Source organism: Platalea leucorodia (genome assembly GCF_965183815.1).
Source record: "Platalea leucorodia genome assembly, chromosome: 3".
Lineage (NCBI taxonomy): Eukaryota > Metazoa > Chordata > Aves > Pelecaniformes > Threskiornithidae > Platalea > Platalea leucorodia.
This window is the reverse complement of record NC_138825.1, coordinates 2,697,204-2,718,391: the sequence shown is the minus strand read 5'-3', so window position 1 is coordinate 2,718,391 and position 21,188 is coordinate 2,697,204.

Sequence of the window (21,188 nt, the reverse complement as noted above, 5' to 3'; positions counted from 1 at the left end):
GAGTGGGGTTCCTGACTTCCCCAGCATCAGTTTTAATCTGACAGATGGGCAGCTCTCACAGCTGTGGATCAGAGCTTCCCTGTCAGGACAAAAGGAGTCTGCACACACAGGAATCTTAGCTCAAAGGTGCAAAAGAGAAAGAAGAGAAGGAAGGAAAAGTAGAGAGAGAAAGGAAGTATTCTCTTCAAAGCAAACTGGAAGAAGACAAACTCGTCTTAAAATCAGGCTATACACCAAAATGTACTTGTGAGTGTGAAGGCGAATAAAAGCCCATTTTGGAAACTGGGAAACCTATTTTAGCCCCTTCAGGATAATTTCAATGGAGTAAAAAAAAAAAAAAAGAGCTATGCTAGGAGTGGGTTGGATACTGTAGCAGCCCAGCTTCAGATTACCTTCAGTAATTGCAAACCAGTAGATTTTTTTAATGAGCACTGGCTCTGGAGAGAAAAGTATTTTCAAGCAGCAATTAAACATTTAATTTGCTGTGAAGACCAAAATAAAGGCTGCAAAGTATTTTTAAAACTGGTAGGCTACCTCTTAGAAAAAAAATTCCTAGGTGAGTGCCATGAGTTTCTCTACATACACTGCATTCCTCTCTCCTTTAATTTAAAGTGAGTTTTAATAGATTTCAAATAAACACAATATACATTAAAGGATTCATGTATACATGATGGTTTCTCATAACTTCATATATTATAAACCCTAGGAATACCTGCAAGACCTTAAGAGGATTTGGTTTCCTGTGGCTATTTTCAAACAGTTTATCTATATAAAGGTTGAAAATGAAGACCCAAAGGATACCAATTATCGCAGCATTTCTGCTGCTGGCCCTGGATGGATCTAGAAAGCAAAATACAAGAACAAAATGAGAGGAATTTTTGAGAGCTCTGTGTTGGCTATCTCTGCTGCAACTGAAGTAGGTGGCAGCCAAAACCAGCAAGCCCGGAGAGTTCTGAAAATGTTAACCAAATACACAAACACGTATGGATATCATACTATTTGAGAGCACATATCTGTCTCCGTTGCAAAAGCCGAGCAGTTTCTCTGCAATGCTTAATTCAGCCAAACTGATCTGTCTAACCTACAAACTTATTGCATTCTTAGAAATCAACTGCCCACTAAATAGGGAAATGCGCCAGGAATTCAATAAGATGTTGATACCCATTTTTAATTTATTAATTGAACTTACTTCTCTTTAAAGTATTCAGTTGGCAAACAGATCTTTTTGTAGCTCTGATAATTACTGAATAGGGGTAATCTGGCTGTTCCTGCTATTCCCTACTAGGAATATACACTGAATCATCTGATTCACCAGATTTTGGTCAGATGCCAGGATGAGTTAGTGTATAGTTGAATAACTTGCAGATTAATAAAAAGCGTACACATCCTGCTGCCATGTGCAAAATACTTGCAGTGAAAATGTGTGTGAGGAAAGTAAAGTATTGGAAAAATAAAGCCATCTGGTGCGTGAACAGCAAAGCTTGTTGAAAAATTGTGTCTGCTCTGAAATGGGCATAAAACAAACAAACAAACCCCCTCCCTATGATACTAATTTCTTTCAGTTGCTTTAGTTCAATTAATATATTCCATTTTTTTCCCCCTCTCCCACTGATATGTAGTTTACAAGCTTTAGAAGGAAGAGCCGCTTTCAAATGAATAATTGAACCATTTAATTTTCATTCCTGTAATACAGAAAGAGGATTTTTTTTCCTAAACAAAACACTTGAGTGTAAGTTTTGTCACTTGCAAGAGTTCGTCAAAAAATGCATAAATCTGGGGAAAGTTTAGATTTAGAGACAGGGACATTTTTTTAGTGAAAAACATTAAGTTGGAAAACATTAAATCCGGAAAGTTTCAGCCAGCTCTAGTGAAAAGGGTCCAAAGGCAACTTCAGTCACTGTATTACTGAAGAAAAGCCATAAATGGTATAACATAATCCTCAAGTAAAATTTAAATGACAGCCCTAAGGCACAAGACAAGATTGAGTTCCAGTTATAAAATGAGGCTGTCAATATTTTGATCCTCCAACAATGCAAGTTTACTGAAGAAAATTTCAGTCAGTCTCCAATTTCACACATCATTGGAAACAATAACAAACATATAGCAGATAAGAAACACTTGATGTACGAATGCACTAAAACGTAAGCTGAAAGGAGCAATGAGACAATTGTCCAAAGTCAACTGAAATTGAGATCCTATTAATGTGCACGTCTGCCTAATTTTCTTAGCTGTTGATAGTGGGCAATAGTCGTCATACATTTCTATTACCGTTAGGACTTTAAAATTTAAATATAATGGAGTTTTTCAAGAGGGACTCACTCTCAAAACAGTCTTTGTTCCTTTTTTTCACTGTTTTGTTTATATTGTTTTATACCTGTGTAACATCATTAACATCCCTCGACTTCTTCATGTTCTGTAGGACTGAGAAAAGGATCTGTAAATCTATTTAGATGAAAATGTCTTGAATGTGAGTGCTACATTCAGTAAAATAGCCAGGGTCACAGGTCAAGAAATATTCATTCTTCTCACAGGTCAGAGTAGCGCAAGCTGACCTGTGCTGGCCCATCAATTGATGTCAGCTTTGGCTTCAAGAAATTTGCAAAATAATGCAGACGTATATGTATGTATGTATGTGTATGTATATCTCTGCTGTCTTAGTTCAGCCTCAAGGGCCGTCACATTGCTGAGGCTGCCAACAAAGAAGTCAGTACTGATGTGGGTATCCATTTGCTGCCTCATTTCTCTCTGCCTACCACACTTAAGCAACGCTTTGAAGGATTTTTCATCATTGCTAACCTTAACAGAATTCGTACATAAAAGGAGAAAACTCAGTATCCTGCTACTGTTTAGCTCTGTTCCGAATTCTGTGCGTTCAGTGTTGACTCACAAAAGTTATTGAATTAAAGAGCACAAGATTTCCAAAGTCAAACAAAAACTTGACGTCCTTTTCCTTTCCAGCTATTGCTATCGTTTGGCGTACTCTAAATATTCTTGATTTATTAATGGCGAATCTGAGGGAAGGAAGACTAGAAGCACGGCAATAGCTGGCCAAAAACTGCCTAGTTTTAGAAATGTAACTTCAGTTCGAATTCGCCGGTTGGAGTGTAGTATGTTTTTGTGAAATACACATTGACAATATAAACAAATATTTCTCCTCCTCTAAAAAGCCATTATTACAATATCCATTCTCATCTTCAGATATTCAATGCCACATTTTCTGAATATTCATCTTGAGAGAATTTCAGATTTTATACGTAATGTAAGATTTGTTCTCTCTTTTCCTGAAGCATCTTCCTTGACCTGTCTTTATCAAATTGAATTTCTTTTGTCTTAGGAAAGGAATGTTTTTACATCTTATATTACTTTTATTGATAAAAGCTGAGTTTGGTGCTATCTTGCAGTCTTTCAACCTATCACACTGTCACGTTTTGGAGTAGATTGTCGTGGTATCTCTGGGAGAGCTCTATAAGGCAACTTAATGAAAAATATGGCAATGAGCAATGCTCAGCTGGCTTCCCAGCTGCTGAGCCTCTGCCATAGAGACTTTGATCAGATTTAAAAGGGATTTAGTACCCTATGGACAGGCACAAAGACTGTTACATTCCTAAAACCTGATTTAAGGGGGTTTGAGCACTTCCTACCCACTTGAAATGCTGTTGGCCTGCTGTTGTCCCTGATGAATGGGACCTCACTAGAGTAACGGTGAAATAAGAAGGAGGTTTTGAATCAGGTTGAATATTTCAGAGGGGTTACTTGTATGGGACACCTGTTTAGCTGTAGTGAGTTAAAACTCTGCATCCCCTACTGTCCATGCTGCCATGAATCATAACAAAGTAGTTCCTATAGGTGCTGTAATTGGATGGCAGAAGCAGCTGTGTGCCTATACATCAGCAGTTTCCCTTATGTATATATTACCTTAAACCAATGATCGATGCCAGTTTGCACCGAGTCCCTTGGTTTTTAATTGGAGTGGAGAAAGTGGACAGATGGGGGCAGTAACTTTTTCAGTTAATGCTGTAACTTTCTAATGACCTAAGAAAACTAATTCAGAGACTCATTAAAGCTAATATGATACCTGTCTTTAGTCAGGAAGGCAATTAACCAGTTTAGAGATCAACATGTCCCTAAATGTTCTTCCAAATCCGAGTATACAAATCATAGAGATTAGTAATCATCACTCTGGATTAGGTGATGGATTATAAATTAGAAAAAAAGGTACTTGGTCAGTAGGGTTATGTCAAGAAAAGGAAATTACGCTATTTGATTGATGCACCCAATTAAAACTGTCTGAAAGCTCAAATTTAATCATAGATACAGTGAAGTGCTCACAAATGCTCCAAAGACCAATAATTGTTCCTACAGATTATTTAGAAGAAATTTTGTAGAACAAATGTGCTGGAGAAAATCTAAACTGTTCACAGTTAGGTCTGGAGTAGAAACTGCCAAAACTCATTAAATCATTCACTAACCACCATTTGTTCGGCTCAGCGTATTACAAAAGTTATTGATTAGGTAGTTTATAGTAGTTGGATGTATTTACGGAAATGTGTTTCTCTTCCCTCCTGTTATTTTGTAGTACGTTGGGGTTTTTGGGTTTTTGGGTTTTTTTTGGGTTTTTTGTTTTGTTTTTTTTTTTTTTTTTTTTTTTTTTCAAAAAACACAGAGGGATTAAGTTATGCATTATTTATAATATATGCTTAGCACTCAGTAAGCTAATGGGGACGGTACAGTTAGAAGAAGTTTCTAACCTTTTCAATATTGCATTTCACTTTTCCAAAATGAACAGCCTTTGCCTGAATAATATATTGTAGCTAATGAAAGACAAGCCAAGCAAAATACCAAGTCATAATATATATGAAAGACTAAAAGCTTTCTGGGGGATATCTATCAAACTATTTTTTATTTGAAAAGCATGTGGGTTTTTTTTCTTTTTCCTCTCTTGAGGAAACAGCACAGCAGAGATTTCCCCAAGTGGAATTCAATAGCTTATTGCCCTACGGTAGCACAAATTCTTGACTTCTGAGGCTGGGGAATATTGCATATAGTACGTCATAAATACTTGAAAGTCAGTTTGGTGTCTGCAGAAGGATACAACTGGTCATTAGTGTGTTAATCTCTATAGCAGGTGATTAGAAGATACTTTCCACAGTTAACTGACAGGCAAAAAGTGTATCATATCAGCTTGAACTTTTAACTGTGAACTTCAAGTGTCTGGGAGGAAATTTCCTCCAGGACGGGGTTGACGTACAGCCCCCTTTAATCCCCGGGCTGAGCTGTTGTGTGACGTTGAAGGAAGAACGCGGTGGGGTGGCTGCACTGCCACGGTGGCAGCACTGGCATTGCTTTTGAAGAGCCGCACTGGGTTTTGCCACAGGGATGGGAGATCCGCTTCCAGCGACATAGAAGGCAAAATGTAAATCCAGATTTCAAAATGTACAAAGGTGCAGAATTCCTGCAGCGCTTGCCGAGATCAAGGAGGGGACTGAAGTGTGGCAAAAAATCTCATCCAGCTTGCTTGCAGGTTAGCCTTTTCTAAAAGCAGAGAGAAAAATATGACAAAAAGTATTCAACCTTTAATCACTCTGACTTGAAATATATTTTTAAATCTCTTGGAAGGAATAGGAGAGTTTAAGACTAGAAGAGATTACTGTAATAGTTTACTGTTACCTGTATTTTATAAATGCAGGCCTAATATTTATGTGCTGTCTTACTGTGTCCCAAATCTCCAAAGTCTCCCTAATTTTATCATAATCTTATTTCTGGATTTGGCCCATATGTGAAATCAAAAGTAGAAAAATTCCTTTAGAGTGTGGATGAAAGCTCCGACTGTGGGTGTGGATATATAATAACCTTAGCTATGACTGTGATATAAAATACCCACCAGTCAAGCATTTGTGCGGCTGCAGATCTTCGAGCGAGATGTGCAAATGTAGGTGCTAGACTGTACTGTTCCTGACAAACTGTGACTGTCTGCTCGGCAAACGTATATTGTCACGACAATAATCTGCAAAATAATTGAGGCTAATTTCAGTACAACTCTGGGAGTTTCCGTGTCATCAGCCACATATGTTTGATGCCTAATGCTAACATATGCTAACATAAAAATGCCTAATGCTTTGATCCTAAAAGGCCTTTAAAAGCTCCTAAAAGCTTTAAAGTTTTTCTTTTCTTGTCTTTTCTATACCTACTGCAGGCTGACGAGACACACTGTGGCAGCAAGAGGAGAGCGTTAGGCACTGGTCTGAGGAGACGAAGAGGGGCTGGAGAAAGGTAAATGACTAGAAACTAGGAAATTCACGGCCCTTTCTAGGGCTAAGGTTTCACGTCCGTTTTCTGCTTACTTTGTGAGGGCTATTAAGTTGTAATGCCAAACCCTTTTTCATCAGTGGCCTAAAAGCAACAAAGGGTTGAGTATTGCAGTTTATTTAGACAATTGCTTCCTAGCTCATAACTGCTCAAGCACCAGCTGCAAGGAAAATGCAAAGTTATGCTCACCCAGCTGGATATATATCTTGCGACTGGGGCACCTGATCAACAAGGTTTATGTTTTTAGCGTCATGGTTTTTTGAATTGCTTTCAAAGTAGTTGCAGGAATTAAGCAGAAGTGATTTTTAATGAGGAACTGCAATTGGTTCCTTGCTCCCTGGCATACTGAAAAAGACACAAAATCGATCAAAACTCAGTGTAAATTATTCATCTGACTTTAGTATGAGTTTAGCAAAAAATCCAACCTGGCAGTGATAAAAGGCCCTTTGTTCTGAGGGGCAGCAGAGCCCAGCTCAGGAGCCCAAAAAACAAAGGGGGCTGTAGAAAGCACCGCTGAGCAGCCTCCTCCAGTTTGTGTCTCAAGTACCTTTTGCTCTAGCCACATCCCTGCTAGCCAGACGTTTGCCATTTTCCAGGCTCTGCAGGGAACACGGCGGTGCGTTTAAACGCGGGAAAAAGAGCTGGTGCAGGTAACGCCAACGTTTCACACCCAGCCTTAAAATCCAGGGTACCATTTTGGATTAAGAGAATAATGAATCTTTCAGATGAACAAATGTTCAGATCCTGGAGCAATACACTAGATGAGACGGAGGTTTAATGAGCTCTTTAGAGGTGGTTTTTCAGCTGGTGTAAATTGGCACAGCTTCAATGGAGCCCACAAAAAAACTAGCCCTGGCTTTATATAAATATACAGTAATGATCTCTCCCTCTTCTGTTGGGCAGCTTTTATCCTCAAAAGCTATGTTCCATGCGGATTATCTTGGTCATTTTCCCCCCGTTTTAAGATACAGGCTCTGGCCTCTATATTTAACTGTAGCATTTTCTATCAGAAAATCAGGCAGTACTTTGTAAGGGTAGCTCATGCACTGAACTCAGCTGTCAAAGATACTCGTGCTGCCTTGGGCAATTGGCTACTCACAAATCTTTATCTAAGGTATAAAGGTAAATAACTATTAAAAACCCTAACCTAAACTGAAGCAGTAAATTATCCCACAAATTCCTTTTACTGCTCTGTTTTGCTTGGATTTACTCAGCCTATAAATCAGAGCTGAACAAGAAGTTTGCAGAGTGATGGCCACAAGGATCTTTATGAGGTCTATAGCCATAAATTTCAAAGCTGAAGAGGCTGAACCAGTAACCGTCAGCTCTCCTCGCCACACAGTTCGCACGCTCGCTTGCTCGCTTCTGCCGGCTTCCTCAGTGTTACGTGAAAGGGATTCTGCCTTGCTTTTTAAAAACTTGTATAATTGTTTTGGGTTTAGTTTTTTAAATGTGGGACGGTGGGAAGAGTTGATGGGTGCCGAGTTTTTTCTGCAGCGAACAGTAGAGCAACCACTCAAACCACAGGAAGGCAGGATTTGGCTTCCTCTTGAGCCCGTATGGTTTGGACTCACATGCCCAGAAAAGTGCTGGGAAGCAGGGCTGTTAAAGAAATCCAAGTTTCGTGGGCCAGGAAGAGCAAAGGAAATAATGGCTGAAAGAAGAATTGTGGGGAGGTTTCAAGAAATAATCCTGGGATCAGGGACTGAAAGTCAGGACGAGGCCTTGCTGGACTCCTAACGAGGCCTCCTGTCTCCTAATGAACATTTACAGGGATCATCCTGTCCCCCAAACTGTTAAACCTAGGGGAAGCAAACATTTAGGTTTTAAATAATTTGACACAGCTAAGTTAGTGGTTCTGACTCTGAAAGTTGCTGTTTTACTTTACCACTCAGTAAGCGTGGTCCTCACCCATTATGAACCTGATTAAAACCCATCTCCTGGAGTCTGACAAACCAAGTGATAAAATCCTGGGGCAATAGGGGTTGCCTTGTAAAGTTAACTCTAGCTGATGGGTGCTGTTTCAACCTGCAAGGCAGAGGAAATCCATGAAATAAAGGTTTGCTTGTCTCTCTCTGGGTTCCTGTCCTTACTGCCGCTGGCTAAAGGTGTTGGTCTCCTCATGGAGCCATGCTGCGCAAGTAACGTCATGGGCTATGTTATTTATTCGCCTCTGGGTCCAGTTCTCAAATCTGCAACAGTCCTATAAATGTGTGGCGTGGCTTTTGTCTGAATAAAATGTATTGATTTCTTTATCTGACTACCGTAGAAATGTACAATACAACGCTGCCAAGATTTACGGCACCTAGCTCAATAGCTGGGTTGAGGATAGTTGCAGGTAGACATTAAGTCCTTGTTGGAATATTCCTGCATTTTTTAAATGCTGCATTGTGCCTGCTTTCTCTGTTAATGGAAGTGTAGGTCAAGGAGGTTTTTTTCTGGCATTTTACCCTCTGTATCTATCTGTTCTGTCTTTGCAGTCAAACTCTTCTCTAAAGTACACTCCAATTAAAAATTCAGGTCTTTTGTTCTTATACTACACCAACATTTGGGAAACAGGGGTTTGGGATTAAGTCCTGAATATGTATTTCAATAATGTCACCTGAAGACAAGCTTCAGAAAACCTGTTTTTCTGGACCTGGAGTGCTTTTGTCTTTAGTGCTGCTCTTCTGTAAATGCTGGTTTTCTAATTGTGTCTTGCAGTTAAACAAAACCTTACCATTTGTGTACTAGTAATAGCAAATTCTTAGACAAATTCACCTAATTTAGCTAACAAACGTTTTGTAATACCCACAGAGAGGATAAAATAACTGGATTTTCCCATTTATATACTAGGGTTGGATTTTGTCTCCCAGGATTCTGAATATATTTTCCTCAGAGGGAGACTGTATTCTAGATTTCAGTGAAATTATGACACTGGCTCTTTCAAACCTGCTTGACACCAGTTTATAGTCTTTCTTGTTGCTAACTTGCAATAGTCTAGACCATGGTTCCTGATCTTGGTCACGGCCTCCAAATTCTTCTGTAAGTAAGAGCGTCTGTCTGTTCATATCTTTCCCATCCCATATATATGCTGTATAATGTATAGCATTGTATTACCACTAAGCAGAAATGATGTGAGTTACTACAGCCAAAGCATGCCAAGGAGTACCTGGTATTTAACTTCCTCACGTTCCTCTATCCTAAATGTAGAAAAGCTAAAACCTTTTATACACCATCTTTCCTTGTCTGTCAAGTAATGTTGGCTTAGGTTCTGCATTTTCCCTTTTTGTTTGGGCGTTGAATCCCCTTCCCCACCAAGCCTGTTCAATCTGTGTGAGCTGTAATTTCCGCTAGCTGTACTCCCTAATGTAGATTGCTCAGAAATTCTTGAGCAATCCCCGGTATAAAGCTGATGCCTGACAACACCTGAGACACGTTGCCCTTCTTTCTCGAGTTATAAATACTTTTTAAAGCTATTTTGCCATTTATTTTCCCTGTATGCTTGTTTCACTACAGATCTGCTATTCGTCCTCTTTCCAAGTCACTTCAGGTGGAGCTTTTGCTCTTGCAGCTCAAATATCAGCAAAGCAATCATAGGCTGTGGTCCCAGTCTCCAGCTCTGTTACAAATTCCTCTACGAACTTGGCCAAATCGCTTCATCTTTCAGTGTCCCATTTGTAAGCTGTGAAATGGCATCTGACGAATGGAAGACTCCTTTTTATCATTGTGCTTTTTACCTTTTCAAAACAGTGTGCGTTGCCTTTGCTGAATTATAAGCTAGAGTTTATCGGTTTAAAAACAGTAATCATGGCCTGAAATTGCTTGTGACCTTCAAATTCTCCTGTAATACAAGTGCAGTGGGACAGGTCAAAACTGTTCAATGGTTTTGTAGAATTTCCTGTAAATTTAAGTCTCGCGTTCACTTCCTTGGGTTATTTTGATTTTCTTTTCTTTGTTTTTCATGAATGACAGAACGAATGCGAATCATACGAGAGCGTTCTGTGGGTCAGTATTGCTGCCACCACCACCATGCTGCAGCTTCGCTGGCCGGTGCCGTACGTCTCTACTCCCCACCGGTCACTTCCGAGTGCTCCCGGGCGTGCTGAACAGACTGCGACGCTGTCAGAAAGAAAGGTGAGTCACGACCAGCTATCTGCCCCGTGGTTCCCATCTGCAGAGCGAGTGGAAAATTGGTTCTTCCCCACTATTCTTTAATATTTTTATTTTAATGTTTAATATTTTAATATTTTTATTCTTTAATATTTTTAGTATTGCAGATGTTTGGGGGGGGGGTTGGTTTGGTCTTTTTTTTTTTTTTTTTTTTTTTTTGCTTCCAACAGGTTCACTGACCTTAAAAGAGGCTTGTGCCCATACAGGACTGTTGGAGAAGGACTCCCTTACTCTGTCCTAACGTAGTCTCTGCACAATGGGTTGTTGAAAATTCCTCGTTGCTTTATGCCCTATCTAAAACTAATTGTATTTATTTTTTAATTTAGCCCCTTTATGGTAGCAGCTGGTGTTATTTGTGGGCGTGCATTACCTTTTTAGCTCCCTCTCTCCTGGATTTAAATTGACTTTCCTTTTTTTGGCACGTGCAGTTTTTTCAGCAAGCCCTATTTTCCTGTCACCCCAGAGCACGCGCTGGAATGGGCCAATTTCAGCCCCCTGACGAGGGGAGCCGCCATTTGATGGGCACGGTAAGCGGTACATGGCCTTGGGAGCTCTTAAGGGAGACTTCAGTGTTTACATCAAAGAGAGTCTATCTAGCCTCACCTTCCTCAAAAGAATTAATTTAACGTTTTCTAGGTAGAAGGAAATTTTGAGCAGCTTTTAAAGGCTGCTGAGGGTGGGGTGATAGACCTTTTTGTTTCTGTAGAAGTATCAGGAATGCTGTTACATCCTTTTCCCTGCAAACACGTACTGAGCATTGGATGCTGATTCGTGACTCTTGACCCCGCAGCCTCCGCTGAGTTGTTGAAGGGAATGCCCATGTGGACACATCCAGTATAGAGGAGAAAACGTACTCTGGCTCCTCAGACTGAGGTGGAGGCTGGCTCACAAGTAACCATGGCAACCGCGCTGTCACTGTGAGCATCAAGGCATTTACATACCAAAAAATAAAAAAGCCCAAGTACGCTCCAACATACATTAACGCTCCAGCTCATGTGGAGATCTGGCCCTCGGTTTTGGTCCTTATGGATGTTGGCAGCTGTGGCTATCCCATGTAGGCAGGAATAATTTTCCCTGCTCTGTCCGCTGCATCAGCAGCAAAAATAGTTCCTGGTGGTAAACGTAATGGCTTCCAATTAAAAGGGGATATTTGAATTTCAAGTTGGAGAAACACTGAAGACAATTTTGTATTCACCTTAAAAAGTTTCATCTATCACACACTCCCCAAAACAGTGGGCTCCCATCAGTATTTGTAACATTCAGCTCTGTGTTTCCACAAAAGAGCCATTAATACAACATATCAAGTCTGGTGACAAGTTACATTTTATTGCTGTCAACAAACAGAGATCTTCCGTCTTTCTCTGCAGACTCCTCTTTTTTCTTTTTTTAACCGACCCTCAGGTTTGAGTTTTGAAGGATACATGTGGATGTGCTTTCCAATATTTTCTAGAAGGCTACTAGAGAGATGGCAGGGTGAGCTCATAGAAGCTTATGGAAGACATTGGTTAATATTTTCCTATGAGGTTAAATAAAGGTTTTGGGGTAAGTGCTTTGCTTGGGATGGAATTAATCCAATTTCTAAAGAGGACCAGGAAACCAGTACCCCCAGTCAGGAGGGGAAAGCCTCTGAAATAAATATTTAGTTTTGAAAACACCTCAGAATATTGATCTCTGCACCGTTGTTCTGATCTAAACGAATTTGTACTTTTTACTGGTATAAAGGGGACAGGGAACAGATCTAAGTGACAGCGCTTATTGATCTCCTGTCACCATATCACGTTATGTGATTTGGGCACTTCATACTTTCAGTCATCACCGTCTTGCTCAGGTGGGTGTCCTCGATGAGCGTCGCCTCGTGAGAGCAGGTCGGCTCTGCTGCGGCACCTCTCGCCTCTCTTCACCTCTCGCCTCCGCAACTTGAGGCAAGATCTTATAGGAGTCCTCTGCCAAAAACACTGGCAGCACCTCACTGACTTCAGAGCTTGGATCCACTGTATGAACTGCTTATTTTTCTTCCCGTGCTAATTAGTCTCCTGAGAAGGTTATCAGTGTGTATAGAAGTAAGAAATTTGATAAAAGTGGTTCTACAAAATCAGTTTAAAAAAAAGTTACTTGTGCGGGTTGGAATAAGTAGGCTTCAATCATTGTAGTTAGATTTAAGCAGCAGTCGGGAAAAAATAGAAGTATAAGAATATCTGTACTAGAAACTGTCAGCTCTCCAGCTAGTTAATTGAACTTATAACTGTATAATGATCACCTGCTAATATTCAATTTTTAAACCCACTTAAAATCCAATAAACTAGCTCTGTTCCACAAAACGATCCACTTCAGTCGACTATGCCTTACTGTTACAGAATTCACTTTTGCAATCCTCGCGTAGCTCTCCAGCTGCCAGCATCATTACAGCGGGTCAAATGGCCTGCGCGCACCTGCCGCTAGTCGCTGACACTTACTCAGCGGCTCGGTGGGACCGTGGGAGGTACGCTGCCAGGACAGACTGTGCCACCGCCTTCAGTTACATTTTATTTTTTCAGCCAACAGTATTTATTTCTGCATGCAAAGCAAAGGGACGGTTCGTTTGCTTCATCACTTGTGTTGCCAAAATGATTGTGCTGGTTTCTTCCAGGTTTGTCTCTCGCGACCCCGGATGGGACAGCAGAATTTGAGCTACGCTGTATAATTTCACTTCTTGGTTGATACATTTTTGAACCCGGGAGGGATGGCGGGGGAAAAAAAATCCTCTGGTTTTTTTTTTTTTTTGCAGCTCTACCTGTGTGTGTGTGTGCTGGTTTCGGAGGTGTCTGTGCTCCTCACGCGCAGGCATGCCTTTTGTCTGGCTGCACACTGTGCCAGCATGAGCCTGGTTTTAAGCTCGCCCTTTACCTGAGTGCTCTCACTAGCCTTCAATCGTTATTATCAGATGTAAAATCTATTTTCCCCAGCGGATCCTTCGCTCCCCAGCAGCTCATCAGGAAAAAGTACTTTCCTTGTATCTGTTTTGTCCCGTTCCAGTGAAACCAGGGGGATTGTTGCCATTGGCTCTAGTGAAGTCCAGATCAGACTTGTGCTGTTAAGGACACAGGTAAGTACCTCGGTATCTTTTGGCTTTAAAGTGCAAAGAAGAGGAGGCCACAAATGCAACCAGGTTCTGTCAGCCCCTGCTCCCATGGCCGTTCGTTTTGTGTCCTCTGTCTCGCTGTACTTAAGCTTTTGAGTAAATTTAGAGTACCTTTCAGGCTGGGTATCCTGGGAATATTTCTGAGCCTCTGTTCAGTTTTTGAGTTGATTACACACCCATTTCTCTAAAGGAAGAGTGTCGTCTTTGGTGTTTTGCCAGATTCTGTTTAATTGTTCTTTATTAAGATCAGCCCCAGCCACAAGATAACCCTCCAAGAGGCTATGACCCATCTCGACCAAGGCACATCACGTGGCTTGGCAGAACCTGCTGTAAAGTTCAGTCAGGTAAAACTCTCTCCAGGTTTGGAAGAACCTGCCTACAGTTCAGTTTCGACCAACATCATGAGGTGCAGGATAGGATGTTTGTTAAAATTCATCAGAAGGTTTGGGTTTGCTCAGATCCAAGGTATTTATTTGGACATGTCTCGAGTTTTACAGGGAGATCAGATAGCCAAGATTTTCTAGACTTAGATTTTCCAAAGAAAGGGGGGGGTGGGAGGGGGAGAGGGGGAGGAGCAGGGGAGGATTTCATCTATTCAAAACACTGCAAGTTGCAGTTAAGATCAATGCGAGGTGGTCTCCTTCTTGTGGTAAAACAGCTCGTGCTTTTCATTTTCTATTAATTTAATTTCCTCCATTATTCTGTCACGTGGTGCATTTCTCGTATCATTTGGAAACAAGTGGAGAAATGGAAACACACCTAGAGATCAACAAAACCATTCTGACAGCTACACCGAAGGGAAGAAGAATGACTCTTAGCCGTGCTAGCTCATTTGGCCATCTCGTTCGAAGGTCATCGCTTTGAGTCTCTCTGCAAATTATGCCTAGAGCTATGACCAAACTAGGGGCAAAAAAAATCAGGAATAAGATTTAAATCTGGAACTCTTTTCATAACACTTACCAAACCCCAAGATTCAAAAGCTGTCCATAGACCAACTATGGAGAAGTTGTAATTTGTGTAGCCTGGAGACCCAGCCAAAGCACGAGCTGTCATCCACTGTAATCCAACTCCGGCTGACTTTTAAGTAGGGAGCTGGTGGTCTCCCTAAAACGCAGCTGAAATCTGAGCTTTACTGAGGTCAATAATAAAGACTCCCACTGACTCTGAAGGGACTGGCATCGCACAGCCAGTGCCCTGTATGTTGAGACTCGTGAATCAAGAAAACAGCAAGGGGAATTGCTTCAAAGTTTTTCCTTGCATACTTGCAGTTTTACAGAGCGCGCGCGGGTGAGGAATGTTGTATTTACACATTTCAACTAGATCTGCCATTGAATATTTTAGCTATCGGTGTGGAAAAAAGAAATTTGAGGTAACCTACCGACAAAGTAATTTTGAAGATTTTTTTTATGTCTTCCTTAAAAATAAGAGTGGCTCAAGCTTTGATTCAGGCAGCAAATGTGCTTCCGTATCCTGAACGGCAATGCCGTAGTGGCAATCAGACCACGAAGGGCAACACTAGGTGTAAGGTATATGCGGGTGGAGAAAAATACGCAGTTTGCAATAAACATGTAGCATCATAAATGAATCTGCTTTCCTTGGCAACTTCTCGTGTGCGGTCTGTGTTTCACTGAGAACTTTACTTGTAAGCAAGCGGACAGCAGGTACGCGTTTGAGATCAAAGTGCTTCTGAGTGAGAGCAGTGAGAAACTTTTGATCAAATCTCTTTTACGTGGTGTATTATTTTTTTTGTTCTTCCCATTGAACTCTTTCTGTGCCATTGTTTTCACTGGCATGAGGTGGGTATTGCACAGGTAAGTGTAATGGATGCATTTGGTGCTGCTGTTAAAGGAAATCATAACCATTTTATACGATCACAAGGTGCTGCTCGCTGTGCCCTTGGCAGCAGCTCTGTTTCATGCTCTGAGCTTGCTGGTTTGGGGAGAACAGCAGGACCCACGGCTGAGCGACTGCGCCGGTGCGTGGGACGCGCGGGAAGGGAAGGTGCTGCCGCCCCTACGGCCAGAATACAGCGTTCATTTGCCTTGTCTCCTGTGCGGTCATTTTTTTTCCCTTGGGAAACTCCTGTACATGGAATGATTGTTAAATTATGGTAGTTGAATAGTTACAGCAGAAGAGGTTTTGGTTAAAAATATCTCCCCACCCCAATATAGACCAAAACCAGTTTAAAAAAGCAGGTAGAAAAATACCTTCCTTCAGCATTTTGGATATAGCAACCCATAGAACTAGGCTCTGGGCTGATGTCTTCATCAATCCCTCTACTTCCAAGCATTAAATCATCATGACTGAAGCATCAGAAAGGTTTTAAAAAATAATAACTGTTGGGATGTTTAGCTTTTCTCATTCATCATTTCAATCTTTGCTTGATATCTTCGAAGATTTTCTTTTTAATAAAAATGGAATTGCTGTGCAGTCCCATGATGTGCAATCCCATGAGTGGTGCTTTTGGTAAGAAAGTAAAATTGCGAGACATTAAAAATCACAAGGAATGACAACAACGAAGTCGAGTTAGAGACTTAATTGGCTTTAATTGGCAAATCATCTGCTGGAAAAGAACAAATGTAGCTAAACATACTGCAGGTCACATGGAGAGCGGGTAGCGGTTGTAATGAGGTCAGGGCACCACCACAGGGGTGTTTAACCTAACGAGTACAAACGGGTGTGAAGTGGAACATGGATGCTTTTTACATTTCCGCGGGTATAAATAAAATTTTCCCTTGTAAAAACCTTTTCAGATTTCTCAATGCTCAGAATGTGTTTAGAACTTCTCCAGGCTTTGGGGAGCGCTACCATGTTTTTCTTCAGGGAAGGGTGATGTTTTTATGCAAAAAGTATCTGATCATGTTTGACTCAGCATAAACGCCTGCAGGCGGTTGGAGGTTGTAACAGCCACTGCTCTCGGGGCAGGAGGCAGGGCAATCAGCAGCGACGTGTCGAGGACCACCCCCCCGGACGTTTTTGCTTTCTTGTTTTGTTTTGGATTTGGGGGCTCATTCTTACTTTTTCAAATAACAGCACGGCAAAAAGGCAGAACTGGGAGGAAGGTTGGTACTGGGAGAAAAAAAAACCTCAACAAAACATACAGTGACTCCTATATAAAATACCACTATTGGAATAAAAGTATTTTAAAACATTCTTTAATGCTAGCACTTTCCTTGCCTTTTCTCTCTGTGGTACTTGAAACAAAAATGGAGATAATTGTGTTTCATGTTTGGACATGCTGCTTCACATTTTGATTTGACCCATTCACAGAAATTGTCTAACTGTAAAATGTAAAGCAGATAGAAATGAGCTAACCGAAGTCCAAGGTTTAATTAGATTAAGAGTTTTGGATTTCAGCACTCTCTATTTAAAGAGGAGGGAGACTGGGGAGAAACTGTGCTGGGGTGGAAAAAGTTGGTTCACCTTTTAGTATTGAATAAACCGTAGCCTGAGTCGGTACTGCCATTTGCCAGGAGACAAATCTATCTGTTTTATCTGCTTGAACACCTATTTAGAGGAAACCGCCACAAAACTGTTGCTAGAGGAGTTTTTTGGATCAGCACCTCGGCATACTGGCAGGGGGGCTAATGCCCCCTCTAACGCAATGCGGCACGCTCCGCGCTTCGGCAGGTCGGCTGGTTTCTGACAACCGCAACCTTGGCCCGCGGTTTCAGAAGCACTTTTCTGTTGCGTTTGTTGACAGGTAGCAAAATCTCTGCAAGAAGTGGGTGTGATTAAAATCACAGTAAATTGTGATTATAGAGAACTATGGATCTGGACTTACAAGTACAGTGCATCTTTGATATAACCAAATGCAAACGAGCAAACGTTAAACGAAGGAGCTTGTGAGGGAAAGGGGGGAGTTTTTTAATTTCTCCAAGGTACTAATACCAGATCTAATGCCAGCTGCTCATTTTAATAATATGAATATTTCATGGTGTGTTAACTCTTAGACTAACCCACTAAAATAGCTAGTTACTTTTATACTGTAATTTATATATGACCTTCGTGATCAGAGTATCTGAGAACACACGGAGGTTAATGAATTCTGTCTTTTCTCACCAGTGTGAAGTACCGAAGTAATAATCTCTTGTTACAGGAGGGAAAAGAGGGCACACGTCATGTCCAATATTTTAGCCTGTGGCTGAGCTGTGAACTAAACCCAGCTCTCCAGAGCCGGGTTCCGCGCTGAAGCAACGAGGGCACTCTTGCTCTCGCTAGGCCATCCATCGGGTGAATTACAATGTGCATTTCAAAAGCATATTCGGGTTGTTTGGGCCAGGATCCAGGTTTTCCTTTGCAAACTCTGACACCAGCTCTCGGGGGTGGCTTTGACCTCTTATAATGATTGCCAAAGTTGTGGGTTTTGTTCGGGGAAAGTAATGCTTGTGGCACAGACGACAAATATTTTTTCTGGCTTATTCTCTCCTGAAACCATTTTTGTGTCACGCTATACAAGAAATGCTTCTCCTATGACAGATAGAGTACTGAAACTACTCGCACTTTGCACAACCTTCCCATTAACACTGGGGCTTTGTTAAGTTGTGAGAATATTTGTGAATACAGCGCTGAAAAGTTCAGATGACTCATCTTGCCTACTCGTAGCTCAGCGAACACGCTCCTCTTAGGTCATTTGGAAGTATCGCACCAAGAAGAGCAGCGTCTTCCGTGCTGTCGTCAGACTGGAGTGGTGCAGGACCTACAGGGCTGACGAACCCGCTGAACAACAGGTATTCATCTTCCCTTCTTCCGTTTTTCTTCTCCTATTTCTATTTTTCCTTCCTTCCCTGCTTCCCACCATCCTTTTGTCTGTCCTTCCATCCTTCCTTCCTTCCTTCCTTATGTCAGTTCTTCTGTCCTTCCATCCTTCCTTCCTACGCTCCATTCTTCCATCCTTTGGTCCCATCTGTTTGTCCTTCCTTGTGTTCCTCTGTCTCTCCTTCCATCATTCCATTCATCCTTCAATCCATCTTTCCATCCATCCATTCTGCCTTTCATCCATCTTTCTGTCCCTACTTATGTCCTTCTGTCTGTTCTTCCCTTCTTCTGTCTTTCTATCCTTCCATCCTTCCATTCTTCCTTCTGTCCTTCCTTCCTCCTTCCATCCCTCTGCCCATGTTTCCATCCCTTTGTCCATCCTCACATTCCTCCACCTTTCCATCCCTCTATTCTACTATTCTTACTTTCATCCTTCTGTCTGTCCCTCAGTCATTCCTTCTGTTCCTCCATCCTTCCATCTTTTCATCCTTCCGTCCTTCCTTCCACCCTTCCTTCCATCCATCTGGCCTTGCCATTGTTCTTCCCTTCTCTCCTTTCCGTCCTTCCTTCCTGCCAAACCTTCCATTCTTCCTTCCTTCCTCTATCCTGCTCTCCATCCTTCCTTATATCCATTGATACTCTGTGCGTCCTTCTGTCCTTCCTTCAAGCCTTCCATCCATCTTTCCATCCATCCTTCCATACATCTGTCCTTTCTTCCTTCCACTCAGCCTTCCTTTCATCTGTCCTTCTTTCTATCGGTTCTTCTGTCCATCCTTCCCTCATTTCATTCATCCAGAAGGATGAATCCCTACTTCCTTACATCCATTCTACCTTTCTTGCATCCTTTTGCCCTTCCTACCATCCGTCCTTCTGTTCATCCATCCTTCCTTCCGTTCTTCCTTCCATCCTTCATTCATTCCCTTACTCCATCCTTCTGTCCTTTCTTCCAGCCTTCCGTCTCTCTCCTTCCTTCCATCCATCCACCCTTCTGTCCTTATTTCCACCTGTCCTTTCTTCCCTCCTTCTGTCTGTCCATCCCTACTTCCTTTCTTCTGTCCTTTGTTCCTTGCACCTGTACTTATGTCCTTCCATCCTGACTTCTGTCCCTCTCTCTGTCCTTCTGTCTGTCCTTCCTTTTGTCCATCCATCCTTCCATTTATTTTCCATCCTTCCTTCTTACCACCCTTCATTCCATCCAGCCTTCTGTACTTCCTTCCATCCATCCTTCCGTACATCCATCCATCCTTCTGCCCCCCTACCATTTGTGCTTCCATTCACCTGTTGTGCCTTTGTTCTGTCCATCCGTATGTCCTTTCTGTCTGTTCTTCTGCCCGCAATTCCTTCTGGCCTTCTTTCCATCCATCCTTCCCTCCTTTCTTCCATCTTTCTATCTGTCCATCCTTCCATCCCTCCATCTGTCCTTCCTTCCCTCCTGCCATCTTTCCATGTGTCCTTCCTTCCGTCTGTCATTCTTTTCATCCATCAGGCATTCTTTCCTTCCTTCCATCTGGCCTGCCTTCATTCTGTCCTTCTGTACATCCATCCTTCCAACCTTCCACCCATATCTTTATGTCCCTTTTTCCAATCCATCCATCCCTTCTTCCATCCTCTCTTCCATCTGTCCCTCCTTCCTTCCTATCTGTCCCTTCGCCCTTCCTACCACCCATCCTTCCTTCCGTTCTTTCAGTCTGTCATTCCTTCCATCCTTCCCTCCGTACTTCCATTCATCCTTTCCTTCCTACCATCGGTCATCCTTCTTTCCGTCTATCCTTCCCTTCTCTCATCTGTCTGTCTGTCTTTTCTTTCATCCTTCCTTCCTACGTCTGGCCTTCTGTGCATCTTTCCTTCTGTCTGTCCTTCTTGTTCTTCCTTTTGTCCCTCTTAACTTCCTTCTCTCCTGCCTTCCTTTCACCCATCTTCCTTGCTTCTGTCCCTATGTCTGTACTTACTTTCTTTCTATCTGTCCTTCCTTCTATCCATCCTTTCCTACGTGCATCCTTCCTTACAGCAGTCTATCTGTCCTTCCCTAAGTGCTTACCTTCCATCTGTCTGGAATTCCTTCTGTCCATCCTTCCATCCATCCTTCTGTAGATCTGTTCTTCTGTACTTACTGCCATCTGCCCTTCGTCCGTCCTTTCCACCCATACTTCCCCAAGGCGGGACAGAGGGACAGAACAGAAGGACAGACCTAGGAACAGATGGACAAAAGGAAGGAAGGAACAAAGGAAGGACAGACAGAAGGATGGATAGAAATAAGGACAGCTGGACACTGAAGGGCAGACAGAGGAAGGGTGGGGGGAAGGGTGGAGGAAGAGAAGCAAGGAATGATGGAAGGAAGGCGAGAGGTATGAAATGATGCAAAGATGGATACAAGGAACAAAGGAGGGAAGAGAGGAAGGGAGGATGGATGGAAGACTGGAAGGAGGGAAGGAAGGACATAGGGTGGGACAGAAGGAAGGGTGGAAGTCAGGACAGACAGAAGGAAGATGGGATGTAAGGAAGGAATGATGGATGGAAGGACAGAAAGAAGGATGGCAGGGTAGACAGGAACAATGGACAGACGGGAGGAAGATGGACAGAAAAACAGAAGAGCAGAAGCAAGGACAGATGGACAGAAGGAAGGAGAGAGACATGGAATGATGGAAGGACAGATGCAAGGAAAGAAGAATGGACAGAAGGAAGGAAAGAGAAAAAAGGAAGGAAGATGGAAGGAAGGATGCACAGAAGGCTGGATGGACAGAAGGACAGATGGAAGAACAGGACAGAAGGAAGGAGTGTGGACAGAAGGCAGGCAGGATGGATGGAAGGAGGAACAGAAAGAAGGGTGGATGAAAAGAAGGGAATGCTTCTGTCC